We start from the raw sequence: 24,110 nt of genomic DNA on the forward strand, positions 1-24,110 counted from the left end.
TTACAAAATGGAGAAGATAACAGCATCTGTTAATCATAAGCTGGAACAATTTGATTCATACTGGGGAAAATGGTTTAACTACATAACACCTCATAAGCCTGATTTTATTCTCACAAATCAATGAATATGTTGTAAAAATAAAGAACACTCCCTACTTGTACATAGTTTTGTCCTTTTGCTTGTTCTTTCTCTGCTCTCTTTTCTATAAATGTATACTTCAAATAAATATTATGTGGAGACTTGTGGCAAATACGAATATATATATGTACAATGTCTGAAATACATCTTATGGAAATGTATGCTTGATGATGAACTTCAATACAAAATAAATTCCAAAAAAAGAAAGAAAAAATAAATAATAATAGTAATAATAATAATTATTATAATAACTAAGCAATAAGATTCCAGAACATGAGATGAAGACTCCTTGAAAGTGAGTCCGTAGGTTGTGGGAACAGTTCAGTGATGGGGCGAGTGAAGTTGAGTGAAGTTATCCCCTCCGGTTCAAGAGCCTGATGGTCTGAGGGATAATTACTGTTCCTGAACTTCTCAATATTTAGAGGGGAAGGAGCTGTTCCTCAATCACAGAGTGTGTGCCCTCAGGCTTCCGTACCTCCTCCCTGATTGTAGCAATGAGAAGAGGGCGTGTCCTGGCTGATGGGGTCCTCCATGATGGACGCCGCCTTTTTGAGGCATTTCTCCTTGAAGATGTTCTGGAAACTACAGAAGCTAGTGCCCATGATGGAGCTGACAAAGTTTATAGATCTGCAGCTTCAATATTGTTCAGTAGCTTCTCCCCCTCCCACCCCACCCCATGCCAGACGGTGATGCAGCCATTCAGAACGCTCTCCATGGTACATCTGTAGAAATTTACAAGTGTTTTGGTGACATACCAAATCTCCTCAATCCCCTAATGACATATAGTCGTTGTCGTGTCTTTGTAGCTGCATCAATATGTTGGGTCCAGGTTAGATCCTCAGAGATATTAACACCAAGGAATTTGAAATTGCTCATTCTTTCCACTTCTGATCCTTCTATGAGGACTGGTGTAAGTTCCCTCCTCTTCCCCTTCATGAAGTCCACAATCAGTTCTTTGGTCTTACTGACATTGCGTGCAAGGTTGTTGCTGTGACACCACTCAACTAGCTGATATATCTCGCTCCTGTATGCCTCCTCATCACCATATGAAATTCTGCCAACAACAGTTGTTTCATCAGCAAATTTATCGATGCCATTTGAGCTCTGCCTAGTCACACAGTCATGGGTTTGGATAGAGTAGAGCAGTGGGCGAAATACTCTGGTCTTCAAGTTGAGTTTATTGTTTTCTATCAATGTGTACTGGAGAGTGTATTGACATCACGGCCTGGTATAGGAACACCAAAGCCTTTGAACTGAAAACCCTACAAATGTTGCAATGGGCGACTGCAGTGAACCCAAGTGCGGGACACAGGCACGGAGATCGAGTTGGATGAATACGCGGATAACAAACAGGAGGAGCCTGGACACAGAGTTTGGACACGGAGCCTGGACCTGGGCTTGACTTGGACATGGAGAGTGGACTCGAACTTGGACATGGAACAACCAAACTAAACAATGACAGACTATATGTATTGTGGCTCTGAGTAGTGGCAAACGGTCAGCAATTCTCAGCTGGACACGAAAACGACAGAATTCCCAGAGCACCCCAGGCACCGAAGCAATTTAGTCCACTATTCTGGGCGGCCCAGAACGTGCATTGCCCCACTGGCCAAGGTGACGGTCCACCGCCGAGTAGCTGTCAGCTGGAGGTTTTATGCTGCCGTTTCAGATGAGAGTCAGGTGCCTTAATCAAGGAGCCCAGTAAAACACGGGAAAAAGGGAATTAAAAGCACTGCTAAATAAACATCATATGGATAGTCGCTCACACTAGGACCCCGCTAGTGCACTGAGTGATGTCAATGGTAAATGTGTCAAATACTGGTTGTAAAACGAACGGTACAGCAAAGTGACCTGTGACCCTGTGTCGAGTATGGCTCCAGCATAAATACCCTCTATCTGTAGCGATACACTGGAGCTTGACCCCACTAAACCTTCAGGAATATGGTTCTTTGCTTCAGGGTGTTCCTTGATAGATTGCTGGGAATGTCTTACCCACAGTGCGCCAGGCCATCCCCTTATTGGGTCTCTTAAATTTCCTCACCGTCTCTCTCTGCTTAAGTACCCGGGGGCTCACTCTCTGAGGGATTTCCCGTCGTTCACACTCCTGCCTGAAGTGCCCCAGTTCACCAGTTATAACACACAATGCCAGCCATTCCCCTACTCATGGGACACCGGCTGCTAGCAGCCCTCTGCATAGTCCGTCCCTTAGGGGGTTGCCTCCCTATCAGCTCCGCCACACGGGAGGGCCTGACCCGCCGATAACAATCGGGACATCTCAGTTCACAACTCTGCCACAATCTCCTCTACCACTCCCCGGGGCAGGCTATCTGTGGTCACTTCACTGCAGGGGACCACTACCGAGGACTCCTGTCGATGTGAAACGTGGGCAACTTCTTTTCCCTTATTGGGAGAGAGAGAGAGCCTGTGGTCTATCGAATACCGGGTGAACGAGTATTTTATGGGGTACTGCAAGTCCGTGTTTTTATTGATGCCTTGTTGCACCTTTGAGTGCTCGGTGGGGGGTGCTGATGCTTTTTTGTTGGTGGGGGTGGGGAGAAGGGTTGTTGCTTTGCTACTGCTTGTGCGTGGGGGGGGGGCTTTGGGGTTCTAACATTTAACTGTCATTCATTCTTTGGGCCACTCCTCTGTTTTCGTGGATGTTTGCGAAGAAAAGGAATTTCAGGATGTATATTGTAAACATTTCTCTGACATTGAATGTACCCGTTGACCTATTGAAACCTATTGAGAGGCGGGAAATCCAGAGCAACGCACACAAAATGCAGGAGGAACTCAGCAGGTCAGGCAGCATCTATGGAAAAGAGTAAACAGTCAACTTTTCAGCTTAAACCCTTCATCAGGACAATAACGATGCAGAATAAAGTGCGGAGAGTCCAGTGAGAGTCACCAGTAGGACAGAGGTTCTCCTTGAGCCCGGTTGTATGAGCTTTCAGGTTTCTGCCTGATGGGATGGGGGAGAAGAGTGAGGGGATGTTCATGGACTGTTCAGAAATCTGATGGCAGAGAAGAAGCTGTTTCTGAATCACTGAGTGGGAGTCATCAGGCTCCTGTACCTCCTCCCTGATGGTGTTAATGAGAAAGGGAGGACACAGCTTGAGGTCAGGATTGAACCCAGATGATGTGCACTGAGAGACGGCAGATCTACCGGCTGCTCGGCTGTGCCACCTCTTCAAGGACATGTCTTCCCACAGAATGGGATGGAGGTGAACAGATTAGCTTTTGCCTTTCTCAGTTTCGTTTTTCCACATGAAGGGACTTTCCGGGAAACATTGACACAGAAGTCAATAACATGCAGCAGATGCAGGAAGGAAGCTGTTTGGGAGAACAGTTACTCACCACACCCACGGTCATCAGCCCAGATTCAAGAGGCCAGAAGCAAATACGAAAGCAAAGTTTAAAAAGCAGGTGCTGAGCTGTTAGAACAGGGACAGTAGAAAGAGGTACAGAAAGTACACACAGAGCAAATTAGTTAAATTTGCATTTTAAAGCAAGATTTTAGTGAATGTTTGCCACTTAATTGTGCCTATGTAAGTAATCAAACTGAGTTAAACTACTGCAGAATCCTGTAACATGTTCAGTTGTTTCTGGTTTCTATCGTCCTTTTATGCATTTACCATCTTGAATTTGTTGGTTTTTAATTATGTATTTTTGATCATTTTTTGTGATACTTCCTGTCTATTTGTGGTCTTCTGCTGCTATAGCCCAAAGTTTAACGTGTTGTGCATTCAGAGATGCTATTCTGCACACCACTGTTGTAACTTGCTGTTATTTGTGTTATTGACACCTTCCTGTCAGCTTGAAGCAGTCTGCCCGTTCTTCTCTGACCTCCCTCATTAACAAGGCATTTTCCCAAACAAAACTACCATAAATTGGAAGGTTTATTTTTGGGTTTTTGTTTGCACCATTCTCTGTAAACTTTGGAGCCTTCTGTGTGAAAATCCCAGGAGATCATCAGTTTCTTAAATACTCAAACTACCCTGTCTGGCACCAACAATCATTCCAAGGTCAATATCACTCAGATCATACTTCTTCCCGATTCTGACATTTGGTCTGAACCTCTTGACCATGTCTGTGTGCTTTTATTCATTGAGTTGTTGTGACTTGTTTGACTGTTAGATATTTGCATTAACAAGCAGGTGTACAGGTTTACCCAATAAAGTGGCTGAGTGTAGCTCATGGGTGAGTTGGTCAAAGGGCCTGTTTCCATGCTGAATTAATCTCTGGTTATTACTCAATTACAGTACCATTGATGTTAATGGTATAGTGAAAATAATGAGCCCATCTCCTTTGTACCATACATTATGTTCAAGTTTAGTCTGAATGTTGGGGTATTGGAGGTATAATTTGTCCATCAGTGCTGATTACCCCATCCTTGACCAAGCTGTTCCACCATGAACACGATCTGTTATGAGTCAACATGATGCTTTCAGATCAGGTCATGCATAGCACCTCCCTCCGCCGCACCACTCAGGTGTGTGTCTGGGGTTACAGGGGCTAGTGACCCTTGTGCCTGTCCTATGTACTTGCTATGAGTTACAAATCTAAACGGATGGGTCTAAACGGAAACGACCCACGCCTACCCATCGACTGTGTGATAAGAACTGCAAATCATGGAGGTAAACATACGTGGACTCCAAACAAATATAGGTGAACTTGCTAACCTTTGCACTGAAGAGAAACCTTCAACCATTATTGTTGTTGAAACATTCCTCGACTCATCAGTCCCAGGTGGAGCGGACTGCATTACCATCCCTGGCTACTCAATGTGTTGCCACAGAGATCAGGAGGGAACATCGGGAGGTGGTATTGCTGTTTACTGCTTGGAGGGTATTGTAATACACCATAACCTGAGGAGAGATCCGAAAGACCTTGAACTCATGTGGTTCACCGTGGTTCTTCAATCACAGAAACTACTAATTGGTGCCGTCTACTGACCTCCTAGAGCCGACAATGACGTCCTCCAATACCTGGACAGTAACACCTTCCCCAGGTTGACAGAGTTCAGTGCACAGTCTGTGATGCTTATAGGGGACTTCAACATCCATCACCAAGACTGGCTGGGCAGCCGAACAACTGACAATGCTGGTTGGTGCACACTGCAACTAGCTGATAGTCTTGTTCTGCAGCAGATTATGCCCGATCCAACAAGGGGGAGTATATCCTTGATCTTGTTATGACGGACCTACCCACTAAGGCAACAACTATGGCTCAAGTGGGTTCTTCAGTCCATAACCCCGTGCTAGTGAAGTTGGATGTTCCAGTTTACCGTGACCAGCCATACAAGAGGAAAGTTTGGTGTTACAACAAAGCCAACTTTTGGGATTTGCGTGGTCATCTTTCATCAACTGACTGGTCTAGCATTCTCGAAGACAAGGACCCCGAGAAGACTTGCACCAAGCTTACAGAAGTTATATGTGAGGCCATGGACATTCACATTCCCAGCAAAATTGTTACTAAGAAGACTGGCGACAAAGTATGGTTTGATGACAAGTGCAGACGAGCAGCAAAGAAGAAATATCATCTCTACCGCTGTCTAAAGAAGTGCAACACTCCTGCTAATAAGGAGAAGTTTGCACGGGCTAGGCAGTCATACAATCGAGCAGAGAGACAGGCCAGAAGAAACCATAACATCTAACTCAAAGATGACTGGTAAGCTTAGCAGCAAGAAGTGGTGCAATGTTGTGAACTCCCTCTTTGGAAGAACAGGCCACTCTAACATCCCTGTCATTGAGCACAATGGGTCTGTACATACAACAGCAAAGGATAAGGCCAATGTGTTCTGTCGGGCTTTTGCAGATAAATGTTGGCTCACAAATGCTAATGACCAGCCACCAGATGTCAAGCTGCTTACTACCACTTCGCTGAACAAAATCATCTTCAAACCTAAAGACATCAGGAAAATTATGCAACAGCTTCCACCTGATAAAGCATCGGGCCCTGACCAGATTCCAACCAGAGTCTTAGAGGAATTCAGTGCAGAACTTGCACGCCCTCTCTGTCACCTCTTCCAGCTATGCTTCTGGAGTGGTGTATTCCCAGAACAGTGGAAAATAGCATCAGTAACACCAGTACACAAGCGGAATTCCAGAGTTGATCCTCCAAATTACCACCCCATATCCTTACTCAGTGTCATCAGCAAGGTAATGGAAGCAGCAGTCCACAAACAAGTTCAGAACTACCTACTCCGCAACAACTTAACTTCAGGTAGGCAGTATGGATTTAGACCTGATCACAGTACAGCCAATCTCCTCAACACCTTATCTCATCCGTGGAACACCTCCTTAGACAAAGGTGGAGAATTGTGTGTCATAGCCCTGGATATCAAAGGAGCATTTGACAAGGTCTGGCATAATGGACTCTGTGTTAAGCTGAGATCCAAAGGAATATCTGGAAAGCTGCAGATCCACCTTCATGGACGGACCATCCAAGTTGTTATCTCTGGTCAGGCCTCTGATTCTTCAACCATCAATTCATCTGTACCACAGGGTTCAATACTTGGGCCACCTCTGTTTTCCATCTTTATTGGCGACTTGGTTGATGAATGCAGTAACGAGCTATACCTGTACTCTGATGACTCACACTATTTCACCAATTAGAGCAGGAGAGAGTCATCCAGTGACAGCAGGCCTGACAGGATGAAAGCCTGGGCAGATGACTGGAATGTCACCTTTGAGCCTACTCAGTGCAAGGCGACGGTGATGTCTAGAAAGAGGAATCCATCCACCCCCGATCTGCATTTTGGGAACTGCAAGCTGGATTTAAAGAAGGAGCTAGTAATCCTTGGTGTTAACATTGACAGCAAGTTGGTGTGGGATAAACACCTTCCCACTATTTCAAACAAGGCTGGACAAAGGCTTGGAGCTCTGTGGAAAGTAGCATCCAAACTAAACAAAGAGGGCAGAGCCACGGTTTACAAAGCCCAGGTACGAGGTATCGTGGAGAATGCCTGTTTATCATGGATGAATGCCTGTTTATCATGGATGAATGCCTCACAGAGTGTCCTCAGCCAGCTTGATTCCATTCACAGAAAGGCTCTCAGGATTACAGGTGTGGATGAAGCCACAGCTCATGAGAAGCTAGCCGACAGTAGCTTACACCACAAACGACAGGTTACTGCAGCTACTGTGCTATACAAAATGCACACCAGCCACAGCCCCGCAGACCTTCATCTTATGAGAGACGGCACACCACATGATCAAGTTTGTCTAAGCCTGCTCATGCTGTTTCTATGCCTGATGCGAGAACCTACACACTGGATAGAAGCTTCCTTCACTGTGCTATCAGAATTTGGAACAGCCTTGCAGATGCAGTGGTGGAAACACCTGCGACGATGGGGTCCAAGCCTTCAAAAGAGTCGAGTGCACCAACACCGATCACCTCTGGGAGGGATGTCACATGCTTCTTCATAAGCTATCATGAAGGGGACCAGGATGGCAATGCTTGGTTGTTGGCAGGTAGGGTTAATACCTGACCTTCAAGAGCACTTGTCAGTTATGTTCCGGCTGGACTTAGTCCTTAAACTGCTGGAGAACAGTGCGAAAAGATCAGGTGCTGTTTTCTCCCGGTAAGGATTAATTTTTAGTTCCAAGTGCTCCTGTCATATTTTGTCACCCTGTAAACTTACCCTTCAATCTCTCTGAATTATGGAGGACAGCATGTGTATAAATGTCTCCCTCCAACAGACTTCATCATGACTCCAGTATTTCTACTATTCTTTAATATTTCTTAATTGTATCCATGATTTTTTATGTCCTATCGCTGAGCAGCAGTGAACCATCAGATTGGCCTATCAGAGTTCTCTTTGGGAACTAGTTGACTTGATCAGCATTTCTGATTTGGCTATTGTTCATGATTGCACAAAATCAAAAAAAGGAATGGTAAGGAAACTAGTGGTAAATAGGAACGCTACAGATATCCAGTGGAGATACCCAGAACTGTGGCAATTGAGGGAGAATGACAAGCAAGAGAAGATCTGCAGATGCTGAAAATCAAAGTAACACACACAAAATGCTGGAGGAACTCAGCAGGCCAGGCAGTATCTATGGAAAAGAGTGAAAAGTCGACATTTCAGGTCAAAACCCTTAATCAAGACTCAATCAGGAAAGGAGGTCCTCAACCTGTGCCAGGACTGCTGTAGGTTCCTTCTCCACAGAATGGATGGAGGTGAGCAGATTAGCTCTCGTCTTTGTTTATCAGTTCCGTTCTTCTAAGTGAAGGGCCTTTCCGGGAAACATTGACACAGAACTCAATAACACGCAGCAGATGCAGGAAGGAGGCTGTTGCAGAGTTGTGGGAGAACAGTTCCTCACCACACCCACGGTCATCAGCCCAGATTCAAGAGGCTAAAAGCAAATACGAAATCAAAGATTAAAAAGCAGACGCTGAGCTGTTAGAACAGGCACAGCAGAAAGAGATACAGAAAGTACACACAGAGCAAATTAGTTAAGTTTGCATTTTAAAGCAAGATTTTAGTGAATGTTTGCCACTTAATTGTGCCTATGTAAGTAATCAAACTGAGTTAAACTACTACAGAATCCTGTAACATATTCAAATGTTTCTGGTTTTTATTTTCCCTCTTTTGCATTTGCCATCTTGAATTTGTTGTTGTTTAATTATGTATTTTTGATCATTGTTTTGTGCTAGCTACCAGTTCCTGAATTGCCACAAGGAACCCTTCTGTTTCTGGGAAGAGGACTCCACCTCGGAGCCAGGCGTTCGACACTTGCTCGCTGACATCTCGTCTGCTCAGGTTAACTTTTCCTTCTATGGTGATAATTTCTTCATTTTTCTGGGTTGTGCTTTCATTTAAGTTTGAGAGAGTCTAATTCGTATCAGAATTGCATATCCTCATGTGGACTGCTTAATCAAGTTTTCGTTGGTGAAAATATATCCTTTGAAGTTTTATCTGAGTGTTGTTGAAATTTTTAATGCCTGTTATTCCTCTTCCTCCTCCTGTTCTTGGTATTGGCCATTCTTCTGTACAAAATACTTCTTGCAACAGAGACTCTCCTTCCCATGACAATCTGTAGCATCTCCCCTTATGTCCACTCCGCAGTTCCCACCAAAAGACCCCAAACTACTGTCCTTCACAAAACTCCCTCTCTCCGCTCTCTCTAGAACTTTCTCCATACCCATCATCCTGATTGGCTGACACAACATTCTTAAGCTGAACAGAAGGGCTTCTTACCTTTAGCCAAAACTAAAACATTCTACCAGCAGGGCACACTGCTTTTGCAAAAAAACTACTGAAGTGAAATACTTCCAGTTTAGCAGTAGAAATCATAACCGTGGTATTATATTGCCTTTGTTATATTTTTACTATTGAGCTCTGTTTGGCAGATTATTTTAGCCTCAAAGCAAATTCTATCAAAAGTTTTTCCTTTATCATGCTATGTTCTATTTTCTTTACTTGTTGATATTCCAAATACTTGTTTTATACTCATCCATCGGTTGTATTGTATCCTGCTGCTCTTTTTTATATTGTTCTATCTCTATTGCACCTTTCTTTATGTTTAATGTTCTGCAATTATCTAGTCCAAAGTTCACGTTTTTATCTTTCAAAAATAGTTCTACTATTTGAATTAATTGCTTTAGCTTTACTGATGAAGGAGCGTATAATTTCAAATTGTCCATGTATAGAAGGTGTAAATTGTTAGGTTGTTTCTGATTTAATACCCTATTTTCATCTGATTCAGTAAATTAGAGCTAGACAAAGCTAGACAAATTAAAGCTAGACAAAGCCATAGTGGGCTCAGAGAGTCACCTTGAAAAATGCCTTTGCTTATTTTGTTTTTTTTGGTTGATGGATAGAGTGATGATAGTTCACCAGTGGTTCATCATATGTGGTATCATCACATGTACTGGGTGTAGTTTATATTTATTAAGAACTTCTATTAACCATGAGTGTGGGACAGAATCAAATGCTCTGTGGTAGTCAATATAATAACACGAAAGATCTCTGCTTTTCCTCCAGGCTTGATTTAGAATTACAGAATCTGTTATCAGTTGTACTTTACATCCTTTCATGCCCTTATGGTGTCTGTTGTGCTCTTCTGTAAGTATATTGTGCTTATCTCAGTGAATGACAATTAGCTGCAAGATGTGTGATGCTACAATTTGAAAATGAACACTGCTGGTACTTTTCCAGAGGTGTGGTATTATTTATAACCACATTTAGCATATCCATTGTAACTTCAGGTAATTGCATTTCTTCAGTCCTTGTCCCCCCTGTTCCAGTTTGTTTCTTGGTTGTGCATTATGCTGATGACCAGATATTAGACCAAAAGTTCATTATCTCTGTGTTTGTTATGTTACGAACTGTAACGTTTTAGAAATGAACCAGCAGCAATAGATTACACCTGGAGTCTGGATTTGATGTTAAAAGCACTATCTTTATTAGTATCTACTTATAATATAGTAACTCAACCAAGGTAATCCACAAAATAAATGATGGGAGAGAGATATTTGTAATGCAGGGTGAAACGTAGAGGAAAGGTAAGTACGAAGTATCCCACAGGTTCCACGTCATGTAAAACGAGATAACAGTCGCCGTAGATTTTGTCCATCATGACATTCCAAATCCACATACGAATTATCACCGAAAGTGACCTGTCACAGGAATATTGTCTTTCAGTGGTTACCACACAACATACACAGGTAAGGGCTACACAAGTGGTCCACAAATTATCCCAAAATCCAGTCCTATGGATTATACAAAGTGACAGTCAGACATTCATTATGCACTGCGTGCCGATGATCAACCCACCCTTGTGGGCATTGGAGAGTTTTCTTTCTCTCTCTCTCTCTCTCTCTCTCTCTCTCTCTCTCTCTCTCTCTCTCTCTCTCTCTCTCTCTCTCTCTCTCTCCAGACTGAGACAGCCTGTGACTGATGTGAGAGTCCCACCTCACACAGGCACTCTTAAAGAAACAGTCTCAGTAAAAGACCTGTGGGTTCGTAACAGTTAGTTATTCTGTGCCAGTGTTGGTGACATTTTGGTGTGTCGAATTTGGTTTTAATTTTCTGTGTAAACCTTTTTCAGTGTTTCTGAACTGATTGTTCTGTTTTCTTCGTCTGGCGTATTTCATGTATCTATTTAGTCTGGCTCTGTATGTACCAAGCATTTGTTTTAGTGTAGCTATAGGTTGATTGTATGTTTCCTTAGTGTTTTTTGCTCAGGTTATCCATTATATACTCTATTAGGTGGGTTATTTATGCTGCTAAGGTTTCAATTTCCTTCCTTAACCTTTTCTGACATTTCAGTGCTCTCACTTTTGGGTTTCTACTAATCAGTGTCTCTATTTTGGAATCAATGCACTGTACTGCGGTTAATGTTCTGCAGTATGTTATTGTGTGTACTTCTTCAAATGTTGCAAGTTTTCTGAAGTATTGTGATAATATAATATTCTTGAGAGTATTAACAATTTTTGCAAATGTTGATGTCTTGTTTTGTTTGGTAGGGTCTTTTTGTTGGGTCAGTGCCCATTTATTTTATTTGTATGATGTTAAGTATAAAGATAATTTTATCTGTAAGCTCAGCTTCATTCTTAACATTCTGTGGAGACTCTGCATCTGTGTTGTTGCTATTAGCATCCAGTTGTGGAGCAGTTGCTGAAGTGATTCTATTTTCATCAGTGCTTCGGTAGTTGGCATCTTCATTATTTTCTTGTATAGCATGGAGGGATATTGTGCTATAAAGTATTGATTCAGCAGTGTACCACCAGCAATCCGCTTACTGTCATTCCCTGGCGATCCCCGGGCCGTGGCCGTATCACTCTGTTCCCTAGACATGCCTCCATTTCTGAAGTGAAAGGGTATTGCTTTTTATACCTACAGCCAGGTTTTTGGTTTCAATTGCCCCTAACGTGGGGAACAGATACTGATCAGATCTCCGTCCTATCTGGGTACAGACGTACCTGGATCTGTTTCTGATTTGGTCCGTGAGTGGTATTTTATTTCCCACCTGCCCTGTATATCTGCAGAGCTTTCCCCAGCCCGCCACCTGGGGACGTGCCCGATCGGGGACAGAAAACCCCTCTCGGGTTGTTACTATTATTAATATCATCACATGTACATCGAAACATACAGGGAATTGTATCATTTATGTTAACAACCAACACGGTCCGAGGATGTGTTGGGGAAGTTTCTACACACATTACAGTGCCAACGTGTCGTACCCACAGCAGTAGAACACAAACAACAACAACACAACAACAGTAACTAAACAACAGAAAACAAACCCTTTCCTCCTTCCCACCCACCCACTGTTCATAGTTACTGAACAAGTTGCTCTGCACTGACTTCAAACGTAGTCACAATCTAACACCACAAACGTGCTATGTTCCTGTGGCATCTCCTGCAAAGCATTGATGTGTCAAAGTGGTTGAAAGCAGCATTGACATGTGATCCTCTGTCTCACAAAGGTAACATTTATCATCAGAGATCCCCACCAACATGGCCATGTCAGCTTCTTGCAGCTACCATCGGGTAGGAGGTACAGAAACCTCACACCACAGGTTCACCACAGAGACTTTCCTTCAACCATCTGGTTGTTGAACCGACCGTCACAACCCGTATCACTACTGCTGTATAGCAACACTATGACCACTGCAATTTTGTGTAGATTAAATTGGTAAATGCTGTTACATATAGACTGAAAATGAGTGATGTACAAGGGATAATGGAAAAAAATGTTCTGAAAAATTGAGCGAGCTGGGGCTTTTATTTTCGGAGTGAAGGAGAATGAGAGGTGAACTGATAAAAATAAGTAAGATACACAGAGAGAGTTCCCGTTTCTCTCAGGGTGGAAATTTGCTAATACGAGGGGATTAATTTTAAGATGATTGGAGGGGAGTATGGGGGGTATCAGAGGTAGGTTTTTACACAGAGAGTGGTGGATGTGTGGAATGCCCCAGTCATTTCTACACTATTGTCTGTTCTGTGCTGCAGTCCTGTACACTGAGTGGCAGCTAATCCCCACGTTGTATTTGCCAAAAAATGTATGAGTGGGATTCTGAAATTCGAGAGCTAAATTTAAATTTAAATTCCTTTCCCCTCTCTCTCCTTTCCTCCCATTTTCCACCATTCTCCCTCTTTCTCTTTCACATTCTTTTCTCTACCCCACCACTGTCTCCCAGTGTCTTTTTTCTCTCTGCAGCTTTAATATTGATTGTTCATTAACATTTTTACAAAAACTTCCTTCCAAACAAGTGAACCAGTTTTAGATTAATTTCTGTTAAAAAATTCAAGGGCAAATCTTTATTGACATTCCTCCTGACAATCCAACTAAACTTCACCAGCATTATTACCCATCATTGGCTAATTTATTTGCCTCCTCAAGGTAATTAGTCCTGTCGGTGAAAGATGATCATTACGTTTTATAACTGATTCCATACCTGATGTATATTGATATTGAACTCTCTGCTGTTTACTGATTGTATGCCAGTGCTTTACTGACTTTATACCTTCGTCTGTGTGGCTAAGCACAGCTCCAATGCCATGTTTAAGGCTGCTGGCGACATCACTGCTGTTGTTGAATCGAAGGTGATGGTATATAGGAAGGAGGCAAATGACTGTCAGGGCCGTCTGCCTACGTTTGATGAGTCTCTCTCTCACCCTCTCACTCGATGCTGCTGGAGAAAGGTACCAGAGACTTTGGTCTTGCACAAGGTTTAGTCAATGTGATTTGTTTGTGGATTGGACTCTGCAGTTCACGTTATGTTTTTCTGCTTTTTAGTTACTCTCTTTTTATTGGTAATTTGTGCGAATTGAATTGGGGCGCACTGGCTCCAATCAACTCCAATGGGGCGCACTGGCTCCAATCAACTCCAATGGGGTGCACTGGCTCCAATCAACTCCAATGGGGCGCACTGGCTCCAATCAACTCCAATGGGGCGCATTGGCTCCAATCAACTCCAAAGGGGCGCACTGGCTCCAATCAACTCCAATGGGGTGTACTGGCTCCAATCAACTCCAATGGGGTGCACTGGCCCCAATCAACTCCAATGGGGTGTACTGGCTCCAATCAACTCCAATGTGGCGCACTGGCTCCAATCAACTCCAATGGGGCGTGCTGGCTCCAATCAACTCCAATGGGGTGTACTGGCTCAAATCAACTCCAATGGGACGCACTGGCTCCAATCAACTCCAATGGGATGCACTGGCTCCAATCAACTCCAATGGGGTGTACTGGCTCCAATCAACTCCAATGGGGCGCACTGGCTCCAATCAACTCCAATGGGACGCACTGGCTCCAATCAACTCCAATGGGGTGCACTGGCTCCAATCAACTCCAATGGGGCGCACTGGCTCCAATCAACTCCAATGGGGCGCACTGGCTCCAATCAACTCCAATGGGGCACACTGGCTCCAATCAACTCCAATGGAGTGTACTGGCTCCAATCAACTCCAATGGGGTGCACTGGCTCCAATCAACTCCAATGGGGTGCACTGGCTCCAATCAACTCCAATGGGGTGCACTGGCTCCAATCAACTCCAATGGGGTGCACTGGCTCCAATCAATTCCAATGGGGCGCACTGGCTCCAATCAACTCCAATGGGGCACACTGGCTCCAATCAACTCCAATGGGGTGCACTGGCTCCAATCAACTCCAATGGGATGCACTGGCCCCAATCAACTCCAATGAGGTGCACTGGCTCCAATCAACTCCAATGGGATGCACTGGCCCCAATCAACTCCAATGAGGTGCACTGGCTCCAATCAACTCCAATGGGGCACACTGGCTCCAATCAACTCCAAAGGGGTGTACTGGCTCCAATCAACTCCAATGGGATGCACTGGCTCCAATCAACTCCAAAGGGGTGCACTGGCCCCAATCAACTCCAATGGGGCACACTGGCTCCAATCAACTCCAATGGGGTGCACTGGCTCCAATCAACTCCAATGGGATGCACTGGCCCCAATCAACTCCAATGGGGTGCACTGGCCCCAATCAACTCCAATGGGATGCACTGGCTCCAATCAACTCCAATGGGGTGTACTGGCTCCAATCAACTCCAATGGGATGCACTGGCTCCAATCAACTCCAAAGGGGTGCACTGACGTCCTGCAGTCAACGAATGGCACAGCGCTGAACAGAACTGAACCAAACTGAACATTTCTGGACTGTTTGAAGGACTCTGTGGTTTGATGTTTTATATTCTGTTTGTTTTTGTTGTTCAGTTTTTGTCGTTTGTGTAATTTGCTCCTTTTTTCTCTTTAAATATTTTCTCTCTCTTTCAATATTTTTATTAGTTTCTGCATAGAGGAATACAGAGTACAAGAAGATATATATTATAAGTCAAAAGAAAAAAATAAAATAGTACCAGATACATTGTATTAAAAATACAGTTACAATCACAAAACCCTGTATTCATAAACATTAAATTAAATCATAATATTGAAATATAATAATTTTTTATACAGAAACAAATCTAACCCCACTGCCAAAGTCAGAGCCTTTGGGAAAAGCAAGAAAAAAAGGGAAAACCATTAACATATAATAAAATATATTATTAGCCACCATCTGTACTTTTACAACAAATCAAAGGTTGTGAAAATAACTCAAAAATGGTCCCCACAATGTACAAAAGTCTTGGCTAAATTCAAAAACTGAACAACAGATCTTCTCTAAATTTAAGCATGAAATAACATCCCGTAACCATTGAGCATGAGTAGGCGGAACAGCATCCTTCCATTTAAGCAAGAGCACCCTCCTAGCTATAAAGAGAAGTAAAAGCCAAAATATGCAAATCAGGTGTCTCCAAAATAAAGTCTTTTCCTCCAATAATACTAAATAATGCGGTCAAAGGGTTAGGCTTAAAATTTACCTTGAAAAGTACAGAGAAAGTTTGGAATTCTCCTTCCAGTATCTTTCAAGGCTAGGACATGTCCAAAACATGTGAATTAATGAAGCTTCTCCATTTTTACATCTATCACAGAAAGGAGATATATCCGAATAAAAATGAGATAGCTTATCTTTAGACATGTGAGCCTTATTAACCACTTTAAATTGTAAAAGGGAATGACAGGCACGTAACAATGAAGTGTTAACCAATCTAAAAATTTCATTCCGTTTCCTCAGAAATTGAAGTCTGTAAATCTTGCTCCCAAAGATTTTTAATTTTGTCTATAGGAGCATTTCTCATTCCTAGCAATGTACCATAAATATTGGATATTGAACCATTATAAAAAGGTTTCAAATTAAAAATTACATCTAATAAGTCCTTATTGGAACTTATAGAAGATGTATATAGTTGAGAATGCAGAAGGTCCCTAATTTGTAAACAAAAAAACTGAGTTTTGGGTAAACTATATTTAGCTGACATTTACTCAAATGAAAGAAGACTTCCTCCAACAAACAAATCCTGGAAGCATTTAATACCCAATCTATCCCATTCTTTAAAAACTGAATCGGTCATCGAAGGATTTTATATACCTAAATTTATATGCCTTTTTCAGGCATTACCTGTTTTTATTCCTAAATCTTTTATTTTGATTCTCTTGATTCTATTATATCTTCTTATCTATCTTCGAACATTCTCGACTAAATAAAGTTCATCTTCAAAAATCTAAGAAGAATAGAGGTTTAGCTTTACCAAATTTTAGGTTTTATTATTGGGCAGTCAGTATATGAAATCTTACATCTTGGACATATTATATTAACAGTGAAGACTGCCCAATATGGGTTTCTTTAGAAGCTAACTCTGTTAATAAATTTTCTATTATTTCTCTTCTCGGATCCTCACTCCCTTTATCTTTTAGTAAACTAACTGAAAATTTGCCAGTTAAGCATACTTTGAGCATCTGGGTACAATTTAGGAAATTCCTTGGTCTATTGAGATTTTCTTGGTCTAGTCCCATTTGCTTTAACTATTTTTAAATCCAAAAGTGGTGTCAAAAATAACAACATATAACAATCACATAACATATAACAATCACAGCATGGAAACAGGCCATCTCGGCCCTCCTAGTCCGTGCCGAACTCTTAATCTCACCTAGTCCCACCTACCTGCACTCAGCCCATAACCCTCCAATCCTTTCCTGTCCATATACCTATCCAATTTTACCTTAAATTACACAACTGAACTGGCCTCTACTACTTCTACAGGAAGCTCATTCCACACAGCTATCACTCTCTGAGTAAAGAAATACCCCCTCGTGTTTCCCTTAAACTTTTGCCCCCTAACTCTCAAATCATGTCCTCTCGTTTGAATCTCCCCTACTCTCAATGGAAACAGCCTATTCACGTCAACTCTATCTATCCCTCTCAAAATTTTAAATACCTCGATCAAATCCCCCCTCAACCTTCTACGCTCCAATGAATAGAGACCTAACTTGTTCAACCTTTCTCTGTAACTTAAGTGCTGAAACCCAGGTAACATCCTAGTAAATGGTCTCTGCACTCTCTCTAATTTATTGATATCTTTCCTATAATTCGGTGACCAGAACTGTACACAATATTCCAAATTTGGCCTTACCAATGCAAGCAATTCAAGCAACACACACAAAATGCTGGTGGAACACAGCAGGCCAGGCAGCATCTATAAGGAGAAGCACTGTCGACATTTCGGGTGAATACCCTTCGTTGACAGTGCTTCTCCTTATAGATGCTGCCTGGCCTGCTGTGTTCCACCAGCATTTTGTGTGTGTTACCAGTTTGATAGTGTCCTTTTTACAAAGTTCAGTAAGGTAAGAAAATTTTCATTAAATAGGTATTTGTAATTCTTGGTAATTGTTACACCCAAATAGGTAAATTAATTTCTTACAATTTTAAAAAGAAGGGTAGTATTAATTGATGATATAGGATTTATGATATAGATAACCAGGATCGCACTCCATGGTTACATTTGGAGGAAAATTCGGTAACGGTGTTTTCTTTAGCTTCTTTATTAGGAGCTCCCCTTCCTTTTTCGTTCTCCAGAATAGGTAGACAAGCTCTCAACCCTATTGTTAAACATACCTTAAAAATCTGGTTTCAGTTTTGTAGATTTTTTGAATTAAATAATTTTTTACTCTCTGGTAATGTTTATTCTAATTTTTTTTAAACCATCAACTCTAGATAAGGCTTTTTTAATGTGGAAAACTAAAGGAATAAAAACTTTTTTAGATTTGTTCTTACAGGATTGTTTAATGTCTTTTTCGCAGTTAATGGTTAAATATGATATCTCTAACACATTTTTTTAGATACTTACAGGTTAGGAATTTTTTACGTGATTTTTTACCTAATTATCCCTTGGCCTACTCTTCAAATTTGGCTTATGCTATTTTTCTGCTTAAACCATTTCAAAAACGATTAATAGCTATCATTTATAAACAGTTAATGAATCCTCACATGTTGCCTAATGATAAGGTTCAACGCATTTGGGAAATAGAACTTCAACATTCACTTTCAGATGATCAATAGAGTAAAATTTATTATCTAGTTAATAATTCATCTATCTGTGCATGCTATTCCTTAATTCAGTTTAAGATAGTACATAGAGCCCATATGTCTAAAGATAAATTGGCGCATATATTTCCTAATATAAGCCCTATTTGTGACAGTTGTAATGTAGAAGTGGCTACTCTAACTCATATGTTTTGGTCCTGTGTAAGCTTAAATAATTTTTTGGAGAGATGTTTTTAGAATACTATCTAAAGTTATAGATGTATGTTCAACCCAATTCACTTACGGCAATTTCTGGGATTATTCCAGAGGAAGTAGGCAGAGTATCTGCTTCCACTCAACATGTGATAGTCTTTTCAACATTACTGGCTAGGAGAGCTATCTTATTATACTGGAAAGATTCTAATCCGCCTACTGTTCTCTATTGGCTCTCCTCCATTATGTCATGTCTAAGCTTGGAGAAAATTAGAAGCTGGACGTTTGATACATCTTTTAATTCCGAGCAAGTCTGGTGACCCTTTATTCAATATTTTCATAAGATTTAATATATTATTTATTTATTTATTTTTAATTCGTTTTGGGGAAAATCCTTATCCATGAAGGTTTGGTGACTGGAAGGATGTTTTTTCTTCTTCTTTTTTCTTTTAATTTTATCCTCAAATGGACTGCCGAATCTTTCTTTTCTTTTCTTTTCCTTTTTTTTGTTCCAATTTAGTTTAGTTGGGTTTTTGTTCCTTTATATAAATAAAATTTTCCAATCTTTTGTTTATGATTTGTTAAGAGGAGTTGTGGTTTTTTTGATTATACTGTATATATAACAGCATAACACTATACCTATTTGATTTTGAAAGTAAGAGAAAGCACAGGAGGCAGTGAAGTCTTGACAATAGAAATAAAAAGCAATAGGTCATCAGCATAAAGTGAAACTTTATGAACAGTCCCTCTCCTTAGGATACCAGTAATATCATTAGATTCTTGAAAAGCAATGGCTAAGGGTTCTAAAGCCAAATCAAAGAGCAAAGGGCTCAAGAGACAACCTTGTCTAGTTCCACACTGAATTTTAAAAGGTTTGGAATACTGAAAATTAGTAAGGGCCTTAGCAGAAAGAGATTGATACAGTAATTTAATCCATTGAATAAAATTGTGCCCAAAATTAAATTTCTCTTACAGTTTTAAATAAATAATTCCACTCAACCTGCTCAAAAGCCTTCTCAGCGTCCAAAGAAATCACACATTCCGATATGTCCTTAGAAGGGGAATAAATAACGTTTAATAAACAATGAATATTAAAGTGGGAATATCAATTTTTAATAAATCCCATCTGATCATCAGAAATGATAGATGGTAAAATATTTTCAATTCTACGGGTCAGAACTTCAGATAGGATTTTAGAATTGACATTAAGTAAAGAAATTTGTCTGTAAGAAGAGCATTCAGTTGGGTTCTTATTCTTTTTAAGAATAAGCAAAATAGAAGCTTCATAAAAAGATTGTGGCAACCTACCCAGCTTAAAGAAATCCGAAAAAAACTGCACATAAATGAGGTATAAGCAGTGAGGAAAAAGCCTTATAAAATTCTGCTGAAAATCCATCAAGACCTGGAGCCTTCCCCGAGTGCAAGAAGCATACAGCCTCAGCAATTTCCTCGTACTAAATAGGTTGATCCAATTGTTTTCGGTTATCAACAGAAAGTGTAGGTATGTTTAATTGATCTAAAAAATTATTCATTACAGTGTTATCTTTGGAAGGGTCTGAACTATAAAGTTTAGAATAAAATTCTTTAAAAATATCGTTTATTTCTAAATGGTCAATTGTCCTATCATAATTGGCTTTACAAATTTCTTTAATTTACCATTTAGCTATAAAGGTTTTTAATTGGCTAGCCAATAATTTACCTGTTTTGTCTCCGTGGATATAAAATTGACTTTTATCTTTTAAAAGTTGATTTTCAATTGGATATGTTAAAAGAAGATCATATTTAATTGAATTTCAACACACCTTTTATATAAAGTAGGGTCTGGAGCCAAGGCATATTTCTTGTCTAATTGTTTTAACAGATTACCTAACTCAATTTTCTCTTTATTGGCTCTTTTCTTGACACTTGCAGTATAGGAAATAATTTGACCTCTGATAAAAGCCTTAAAGGCATTCCATCTAATAAGACTAGAAATCTCTTCCAAAGTATTCTCTTTAAAAAAAAAGAATAATTTGTCTCTTCAGAAACTTTAAGAAATCTTTATCAGATAACAAAGTTAAATTAAAATGCCAAGATCTGTTTATTTGAGGAAGACCAGGGAGATTTAAACATAAAAGCACTGGAGCATGATCTGAAACAGCAATTTCTTTGTATTCACAGGATTGAACTAAAAGAATCATTTGACTATCAATAAAAAAAGTAATCAATCCTGGAATACGTATGATGGACATGAGAAAAAACCAAATACTCCCTATCTAGTGGATGTAAGAAACACCATATATCAACAATACTGCATTTCATTAAAAAGATTGAATAAACAAAGCTGATTTATTAATTGTCACTGTTTTAAAGAATGACCTATCTAAAACTGGATCTAACCAACAATTAAAATCTCCTCCCATCACCAAAGAGTAAAGGCTCAAATCTAGCAGAAATATATTAAAAAAACGCTCAGAAAATCCCAGATCATCTGTATTCAGAGCATACAGATTGGCAAATACCATTAATTTATTATCTAATATTCCTGACACTATGACAAAACACCCATTAGCATCAGACATTACTTTATGTTGGACAAATGGAACTGTATTATCCATAAAAATCAAAACTTTTCTAGACTTGGCCTGGAAAGAGAAGTAAATATGTAGTCCTTTCTATCTACTGAAAAGACACAAGTTGTCACAATTACGTACATGTGTTTCTTGTAAAAAAAAATAATTGGGGCCTTAAGTTTTTAAATATAGGCAAAAATCTAATTCCGCTGCACAGGGCGATTTAATCCTTTCACGTTAAGACTGAGTAAGTTAATAGTATGACCCATTATTAATACTATTTAATAGAGAAATTAAAGTAATAACCAGTAAAATGAACATTAAAACCAAACAATAAGCCTTGAAATAGGGTAACCAAGCAACAGATTTGGTTAACCTCCCAAAACAGCTCCCAGAAAAAGACGCCCCTCCCCCTCCCAAAATCAGAAGCCCAGCCAAAAGAAGCCTGGCAACTACAGCCAATGACATCACCCTTCCAAAACAATCTGCTGATTTGACTCCTAATTAATTCCAAGGTCAACTGGATTCCAGGCTGGACTAAATAATTATTACAGTTTCAAAACAATAGAATGAAAAATACCAAAACTAAGCCATATTGATTTAAAAAAACTCAAGAAATGTGTATGAAATAATAAAAAAACATCAAAATTCATAACATATAAACACACTCGGTATTAACTTATTAAAATCTTATTCTCTAAGTAAAGCATTTAAGTCACAAGGAAGTTTAGCTGCGAAGGTTGACCAAAAGTAAGAGAAGCAATTATTCATATAGCAAGATACTAAACAGTCAATCCATTGTTTGTAAAAAATCATGGGCTTCTCCACTCGAGTGAAAGCATTATTTAGAACCATCTTGCAGAGTGATTCTAAGACGAGCAGGATAACAAAGGGATGGCTTTAAACCTTTGTTAAAAATTTCCAACATTAACCTCTTTGAATTTAACACGCTCATTCATGACCTCGGGTGAAAAATCCTCGACAATCCTAATCTCCTGACCCTTGTAATCAATCAGTCCTCTTCGACGAGATTCATGAGTTAAACTTTCCTTTGTTTGAAATTCACGAAAACAAATTATAACTGACCTGGGCTTGGCTCCCAGAGGTGGTCTGAAGATGGGCAATCTATTAGCTTGATCGATCATTGTAAGATTTTAGGAAATAACTGTACCAAAGAGCTTGCGAAGAATTCAGTAGGCTGATCCGTTAACTCTTCAAGACCCAGAATTCGTAGGTTATTTCTTCTGCTTCTGTTTTCTAAATTGATAATCTTCTGTCTTAATTTCTCATTAAATTTAGATTGCTTTTCACAGAGCTTTTGAAGGTCATCCATTCTTGCATCCAAAATCATCAGAGTTTCTTCATTCTCTTCTATTCGTTTATCATGCTCAGTTAAGGTTTTTTGAATAGAATCCAATTTTGCATCCATTAGTTTAAATTCAGATCTAAGTTGTTGGAACTCATCAGAAAATTCTTTTCTGTGTTTTCAAAGCAAATCCATTATAGGATCCAAAGGTGCAGGAGCATCTTCGTCTTTTTTAGTACTTTGGCACTCATATTAAAAAATATCACGTTTAAAAGTGAGGTTTCAAATCAGATTGGAAATAGTAAAGTAAGTGAGATAGGAGTGACTGCAAGAAGCTGTTACTCCATTCACAACCAGCAAGAGAATCCTGCACCTTTTTTTGCACATTGAATTTTGGTGTTCCTTTGAATGGGTTCCATGGTGTTTCTTTGTTTCATGGCTTCCTCTGGGAAGATAAATCTCAGGGTTGTATAGTCAGGGTTCATAATAAATTAACTTCAAAGCTTTTGAATCTTTGCTCAATCCATGTCTGTATCTCTCCCTCTACACTTGGGCCATCACTGAACCCTGATCAGTAGATATGCTGGTCCTGTTTCTAAGTGGTATGACTCTGACTCTATGAACAACGAGGCTGATTATCGTGGAGAAGAGTAAAGGAATGGTGTTTAGAAACGATCAAGCCAAGGAGCATTCAAAGATGCTGCAGGTTTGGAGCAAGAGATTGAAACTTCCTGTTGAAGGGTCTTGGCCCAAATCGTTGGCTACTCTTTTCTCACAGATGCTGCCTGACCTGCTGAGTTCTTCCAGCATTGTGTACCTATTTTTTTGTTTTGTGTTTTGAAACAGCCAGGATGTCTCCGAACTTGGCATGCTTGCAGACAGAAACCATGAGGTTTCTCCGTCTGTTGACACAGGTTTGGGATATCTCCAGCAATCTCTTTGTTCCTATTTACCGCTTGTTCCCTTACCATTCCATTCAGACTAAACTTGAACATAATGTATGGTACATAGGAGATGGGCTCATTATTTTCACTATACCATTAACATCAATGGTACTGTAATTGAGTGATAACCAGAGATTAATTCAGCATGGAAACAGGCCCTTTAACCAACTCACCCATGAGCTACACTCAGCCACTTTATTGGGTAAACCTGTACACCTGCTTGGTAATGCAAATATCTAACAGTCAAACATGTGGCAACAACTCAATGAATAAAAGCACACAGACATGGTCAAGAGGTTCAGACCAAACGTCAGAATCGGGAAGAAGTATGATCTGAGTGATATTGACCTTGGAATGATTGTTGGTGCCAGACAGGGTGGATTGAGTATCTAAGAAACTGCTGATCTCCTGGGATTGTCGTGCTCAGGACCGTAGAGTTCACAGAGAATGGCGTGAAAAACAAACAAGAGAAAAACATTTTGTGAGTGGCAGATCTGTGGGAAAAAATGTTTATTGATGAGACTCATCACAAGGGGAATGGCCAGACTGGTTAAAGCTGACAGGAAGGTGACA

At 40.4% G+C, this 24,110-nt stretch overlaps 1 protein-coding gene across 1 annotated transcript in view; it reads left to right on the forward strand.

The window, feature by feature from the left end:
- The first annotated feature begins 8,622 nt into the window (after positions 1-8,622).
- The window catches only part of LOC140726045 (uncharacterized), a 62,126-nt gene continuing 46,638 nt past the window's right edge, over positions 8,623-24,110 (forward strand). The window contains exon 1 of the mRNA XM_073041940.1: positions 8,623-8,656. The gene's annotated coding sequence lies outside the window, so the exon portion shown is untranslated. The remainder of the gene's footprint in view (positions 8,657-24,110) is intronic.

This window comes from Hemitrygon akajei, chromosome 4 (assembly GCF_048418815.1).
Source record: "Hemitrygon akajei chromosome 4, sHemAka1.3, whole genome shotgun sequence".
NCBI classification, from domain to species: domain Eukaryota; kingdom Metazoa; phylum Chordata; class Chondrichthyes; order Myliobatiformes; family Dasyatidae; genus Hemitrygon; species Hemitrygon akajei.